The following is a 7,004-nucleotide window of genomic DNA, read 5'->3' on the forward strand; positions in this document are numbered from 1 at the left end:
GAAAGACTAAGCATTGCCCTATAGAAGTTTAGACTGTTTCATCAGGAACTCCTGGGAGCAGAGGTTGGCAAACTTTTTATGTAAGGGACCGGAGAGTAAATACTTTGGGTTTCTGTGCCATATCGCCATCTGTCACAACTCAATTTTTCAGTTGTAGCATGAAAGCAGACAGAGCAAGGAGGTAAACAAATGGACATGGCTGTGTTCCAATAAAACTTTATTTAAGAAATCAGGTGGCAAGCCTGTTTTGGACTAAGAGCGAAAGTTTGCCAACTCCAACCCTAAAGCATTAAATGGCCCTCTGGAAACCAAAGATGAGATTAAGGACTCTGGCAAATCATATTTGATTCCTGACAGACCCCTATGCCACTTTATAACTAAAACTCTTACACCAACTAAATCTATAAAATCTCTTGATCCTCACAAGCATTGATACCACTATTTTATTATTATTCCTATTTTCCTATTTTTCAGCTGAAAATTAATTTCAAGTTATTCAATTACTTTTCCAAGGGTACACATGCTATAATAGATAGAACTTATACACAATCATTTGGCTCAATAAGAATCAGAAAATCCAGAATCTAAATTTTTGTTTTGTAGCTAACTAAATTTTCTGGACAAGAAAGATGAACTTCCTATGTTTCTAACTCTTAACATTGAACAGAAACTTTCAAAATGACAATGGTGACCAATGTGGGAAAAGGTAGAGAATTTGAGAAAAGAAAGACTTTTAATTCACTGTAATGTCAACTACAAAGAAATGAGAGTCTTTGTAAGTTTTTCCATTTCCTCACACCACACACACACACACACACACACACACACACACACTGAGTCCACCCAAGACTCTGGAAATGATTGGCAAAATCTAAAATGTAGGACAGGAATCTTGGAGGAAACCGCAGGGCCAGGCCTAACTGCCTGAGATAATTAATGCCTTCTAATCTCACAGAATCTCCTTCACCAGCTCCTCAAAAAATACCGACCATGGATGCAGGAACCTCCGTTTATCCTCCACCCTGATTTCAACTGGGATGCTGTGGAAGCCCATACCCACTTTGTCATATGAGATGAATGGCTGTGTGGCTTTTACAACCTTTAACAAGAGACAGGTCGGGATGGCTCTTAGACTGTGGTGTTGTCACTGGATCGCTCTGTGGGTCCTCCAGGGGTGGCTGGGAGCAAACCACTCATAAATCGGTTCTCTGTGCCCCATTGACAGAAATGGCCAGTCACCATCAAGGTGTAGGAAAATACACTCCCAACCACTTGGCTGAAACATTTCATGCACCCACCCCGCATATTGATTTTATGAGACCTGGCACACAGTAAAGTTCATAATCTGAGCCTGAACAGGCAGCAACACGTGTGAGAAAACAGCTCTCCTCTTTACTTTGTATCCTCTGAGGCATGCTCTCATTACATAACATCTGTGCACACAGAACAGTATCCTCCTTTTAAACTTCAAAGGTTCATGTGTAAATATTTATCTCAATGAATACTGTCCCTATTTGTTTCCACCTTTGGTGATAGGTAAAAACATACTGGTCAACCATGACAACAGCCTTACATAGAGAACTGCACCCTTTTATTAGTGACGTGCTAACAGTTCTTGTCCATAGCTGAATAAAGATTTTTAAAATTCTTCAAAGTGCCCGTCTATTAAGCACCGCTTGCCTCACTAACTCACCTTTATTTTTTTAAAGATTTTGTTTATTTGACAGAGAGAGAGAGAGAGAGAACGTAAAAGCAGGGGGAGCAGCAGAGGGAGAGGGAGAAGCAGCTTCTCCGCTGAGCAGAGAACCTGATGCGAGGCTCGATCCCAAGACCCCGGGATCATGACCTGAGCTGAAAGCAGACACTTAACCAACTAAGCCACCCAGGCACCCCACTAACTCACCTTTAAAATGATACTACTGCCAGTGAATTTTGTTCAGTCAACCCGCAAACTCCAGTGTCTGCCATGAAAACAGGCTAATTATATACCAAAGGGACCAGGAGAAAGAAACTCCGATCCTTCTCATCTTATCCCTGATTTTTGTCCCATTCATGCCCCCTCCCACCCTTCTCGCAGGGAAAGAAAAATTGAAAAATAAAGGGGCGGGGGAGAAATGAGAAGAAAAGAAGCAGTAAAGAAAAAAGTGTTTTTCATCATTTCAGAAGTGGGAAAAAAAACAGGAAGCCTCTAACTATGATCTGAAGTGCCACCTCAATTCAACACTTCAGTTTAAACACTGTGGGCAGGAGGAAATTCCTAAGACATTTTTCCTGCCTCTCCCCCGGTAGTCCATGCCCTGTGATGGGTGGCGATGCTTGGGAAGAGCTTTGGGGGAGCAGGAATGGCTGCAAGAGGCTTTACAGGAGAAATGCTGCTCAAACTCCTTCTGACAGAAGTAAGGAGAGAGGCCAGTGAGGTCGACTGAGCTGGAGGGAAGGGCTCAGGCGCAGAGCATCACCGTCCCTGGGGCTCCAACCTCTCTCCGGACAGCCCTGATGACCAGCCGTATCCTTGTCTCTGCTCCTCTGGGGAACATTCTAAGACTACAGGGCTTGTCCCTACAAAACTTCACTTGTGGAGCTCTTATCTCTTTGCTGGTGTTCCAGGCAGCATCCCCCATGGCAACACAAACCAGGACAGACAGGAGAGCATAACCTAATTCTCAAAGAATAAAGGAGGAAATCAGCGTTTACTTTGGAGCAAACCCAGACCCCATCTTCACTCATGAAATGTGAATAAAACAGCACACTTCCTTAGTTATGAAACTTAGGTTTCATTCCACCCCATGTAGATCTCTAAGCACTTTTCAGACAAATGAGAGACTTAATACCTCTTTTTTAAGAAAAACTTCCAGAACAGTTTTACCTCATCCCTGTTGAGGAATCAATGCTATTTTATTTATCAATATAAACATAAACTTCTCTACTAACATGTCAGTATTGAAAACCCTACCAACCACAGACTTTGGATCAGAATCTTCCAGCTACAACTGTGATTAAATGCAAGGTTAGGGCCTCAAAAATATAAAAAGTCCCTTTCCTTTTCCTTCCTCTCCTCTGTGTCTGGGCCCCATGAGAAGCCCACACTCTGGTTCATCTTTATGAGCAAAAATATGAGCAGAGAGGTCCAGGCTATACATTACTGTTGAACACAACATTTAAACCACAGAGATATTCTAAATTTTAAGTTTTTTAAATTTATTTATTTGACAGAGAGAGGGAACATGAGCAGGGGGAGGGGGAGAGGGAGAAGCAGGCTTCCCGCGGAGCAGGGAGCCCGATGCGGGGCTCCATCCCAGGACCCCGGGATCATGACCTGAGCCGAAGGCAGACGTTTAACGACTGAGCCACCCGGGCGCCCCATAAACCACAGAGATATTCTAAAGCTCAGCTGCACCCAGTTTTGGATTTTTGTTTTTCTGGGTGGGGAACTTTTGAATCTGAATTAAGTTTATCAAGTACTCCAAAGCACCTAACCTTCCTAAAAACAACAACATCAAGCTCAAACCTCTCCCCATTGTTGCTAAAGTTGCCAAATATCATTGATAATAATGAAAATATCACCAACAGGGAGTGTCTAACACCTAGAAGATTTGGGGGGGATTTTTATCATCGTGTATTATTGTTTCTAGCTTTTGTTTTGGATCTGGGAGCTGACACGCAACTTGTCATCAGGGTTTTAGATCATTTGCTGTTAAACAAACAAACAAAAAGGTAGAAAAGACTAGCTTGTAAATATCCATTCATTCATTCACACATTTATTTAGTACCGTTTTTACGCCCAGGGGATAGGAAGCCTGGATGCAAGCATTAAGTATGTTCGGTGTATAAATTATCCCTTATAAGCGTGGATTTATTCAGCAGTTGATAGGCGTTTTTCACATACAGTAAAGAACAATGCTGATTTTCTTATATCTAATATGTTGGCCAATGTGATAGAGGCTGCCATCCACTGTCATTCTAATCTTAAAATCACTCTACAACCCTGTAGAGAATAGAGAGTGAATAAGGGAGTTTATGATGCCTTCAGGGAAGCGCAGGAGACTCTGGTTTTACCAAGCAAGGCATTGTCTGACTGCCAGAAGCCCAGATGCTGGAGGCAAAGCTGTCACTCTGAAGGCAGATGAATGCTCACATAGACAGCCACTGGTGTTGCCCATCCCTTTTAGAGTGTCTGAGAATACTCTAGAATAACCCAGCATGCATAAGAATGCCCCTTACCTCCTCCCACTGCAGTTCTGCCACCTGCACTGCTGGGCTCAAGTTCCTCCTGCCTCCTCCCTCCTCATCTCTGCCAAGGTCCAGGGAAAGTTCCCCAGAATCCCCGCTGGCTCAACCCTTGAGGGAGCGGCTAGCAACAACAGCAGCAGTGGTGACAGCAGTGCAAGAAGCCCCTCCCCTCTCCCAGATGCTCTCCGAAGAAAATCATGGAAGGGACACCAAGGAGGCACACCAAATAGGCTTCCCTGTCCAACTCAGGAAGGCACATGGCATCCCCCTGCTCAGCAGGAAGCCTAGAGTAGCGCCTTGGTGTCTGTCATTCATCCTACCACATTTAATCATGAGCAAGTAAACTAAACCAACCACAGAAAGAAAACATTCTAAAGACTCTCCTTTCACATTCCCATCTAAACTGTGTGTACTTGGACCTAGAGCAGGTTATCAGTTAAGAGCCAAGAATCAGAGCCAGCACAGGGAGGGTGAGAGGGTGAGACAGAGCCAAGAGGGGCCAAGCACCAGGTGCAAAACCCAGACAATCCTGTCCTCTGCCCAGGACTGACCGAATGCCTGGGCTTCAGCCATTCCCACGACAGTCGTTATCTAGAGTCCAAATGGTGTCCCTGAAGATGAAGTAACTCAAGTCCCAGATCTCAGGATAAGCTTGCAACACATGAACGGTTTTTGCCAATAATAGATGGCAACGTGCAACTCTGCAGAAATGCTAACAACGCAATACACAGCAGAGACCATATATTTGGAACCAAACATCAGGGTACGTCTTCTGGGAAATGCGCTTCTAGTGGCAGAATAGACAAGGGTGTGGTGTACTGGAAATTCCAGCTCCTCACTTTGTACCCACGCGACCTTTGGCAAGCTCTGTATGTCTTGCTTTGCTTGTTTGAAAAAATGGGGAGAATTTTAGGAAATTTGTGGTTGAGAGGATTATAAGTAGCATATACAAAGTACTTAGTAGATAGCAGGCATTTAATAAATGTAATTATTATTGTAATAACCGACTGAGACAGCCCTGGAAAATCCAGGATGTATGAGAACTGATCCTATAAGATTCTTCTATTTACATATTACCTATTACTCAAAGTCCACCTCAAATCCCCCATTTTCACCATCTTCCATATTATCATGAGCCCATATTGATTTCTTTCTTTCTTGATAATATGCTTTCATCATATATTTTACTGAATTTCCACTTTTTATACATAATTTTATATTGTCACTTCTAAGTCACTCCTACAAGACATTTTCCTGAGCACAGAAAGCAAGCCATACCGCCTTAAAATCCCAAAGATTTAATACACTGTAAGAAATCTGGTAAGCACTTGAAAAATATGTACTTAATTAATTGTGGTCCAAGGAGTATTTTGGTTGGCCATGACTATAAACACCCTTCATACACACCTGGACATTTCCTAAATTATCTTTTGGAAAAAGACTTTCATTTTGCATTTCATCATGATCTGTATGTAAAATAAAAATCTTATCTACGTCACAAAATTACTGTCACTTTGCCCTTGTTAAATACAGCCATGGCCCCGTGACAGTGGAGCATAGAGATGTAGTGTCTGTGTGCTGAAATAAGACTTCCCTGTTCATGTTAAATAAAACCAGCCAGTATCACTAATTTATAGAACCACTTCTATTCTCTATTTCCATTTATCTGGGTTGGGGATACTCAGTCTCCATCTTACTGGATACCCTGGCCCATGGATTAACTGCCAGGGTAGAAAGGGTAAGAATGGTAGGCAGCATGGCATAACATAATAGGCTATCTGAAGGTCACTAGTCCTTTATAGAAACAACATCCCATGCATCCCCTCAACACACACACACACACACACACACACACACACACACACACCCCTTTGGATACAGGAAAATTAGACACATTGCCAAGGCTAGACTTAGAGTATAAGTACATCCCTTTTCCTCATCTCCTCCCATTCAAATGTTATGCAAATATATAAAGTAGTTCTACAAATCAGTAATAAAAGGAAAGACAACCCAGTAGAAAAATATGCAAAAGATTTGAACAGGAACTTCTCAGACATTGCTAGTGGTAGCATAAAGTGGAAAAACTACTAAAACTGTTTATAAGTCTGTGCATAAGCTGTTCCAGCCCTATATACATACAGAAATGTGTCCACATGTGTCAAATTAACTGCATATTCAGCTTCTCTCGTAGTTTGCACCCTGCATTTTTTGTGCCAAATCTTGGAAATTTAAAGAACCTCATCTCCCAAATTCAGGTATATGCAAACAAAAGCTTGACTTTCAAGGCTAATATCTAGAAAATCCATTGAGGAACCTCAGCACTGCCCAACAGCATACTCTTTCCTCATGAAGGCAGTATACAAAGAAAGCCTAGAAGATGGATATAAGACATCAAGGGGACAAGTAACCCTCAAATATTATCTCCAATTATAATCTGATACATTTAAAATTTAAAAAGTAAGCCAACTGAAAATATACAATAAGAAGGAATTATTTATAAAATCCTGCTATATCCTGTAAATGAATACTGTGCTATTCTTTTTTTTTTTTTTAAGATTTTGTTTATTTGACAGAGAGAAACACAGCAAGAGAGGGAACACAAGCAGGGAGAGTGGGAGGGGGAGAAGCAGGCTTCCTGCGGACCGGGGAGCCCGATGCGGGGCTCCATCCCAGGACCCTGGGACCATGACCTGAGCCGAAGGCAGACGCTTAACAACTGAGCCACCCAGGCGCCCCTATGTTAAATAATTCTTAAGAACAGCACAGTGTGGGGC

The 7,004-nt window shown here is 42.4% G+C and overlaps 1 protein-coding gene across 2 annotated transcripts in view; it reads right to left on the minus strand.

Moving 5' to 3' along the window:
- SERPINB7 (serpin family B member 7) overlaps window positions 1-7,004 on the minus strand; it is a 71,380-nt gene that overhangs the window by 58,964 nt on the left and 5,412 nt on the right. The window contains exon 1 of one of the 2 annotated variants that reach the window (XM_025886801.2): window positions 4,222-4,268. The exons of the other annotated variant lie outside the window; for it this stretch is intronic. The gene's annotated coding sequence lies outside the window, so the exon portion shown is untranslated. Of the gene's footprint in view, window positions 1-4,221; window positions 4,269-7,004 lie in introns of those variants that run through there. 2 annotated transcript variants of the gene reach the window in all.

The sequence above is a fragment of the Callorhinus ursinus genome, unplaced genomic scaffold (assembly GCF_003265705.2).
Source record: "Callorhinus ursinus isolate GAN/ISIS: 27379988/994484 unplaced genomic scaffold, GSC_fseal_2.0 scaffold11, whole genome shotgun sequence".
Lineage (NCBI taxonomy): Eukaryota > Metazoa > Chordata > Mammalia > Carnivora > Otariidae > Callorhinus > Callorhinus ursinus.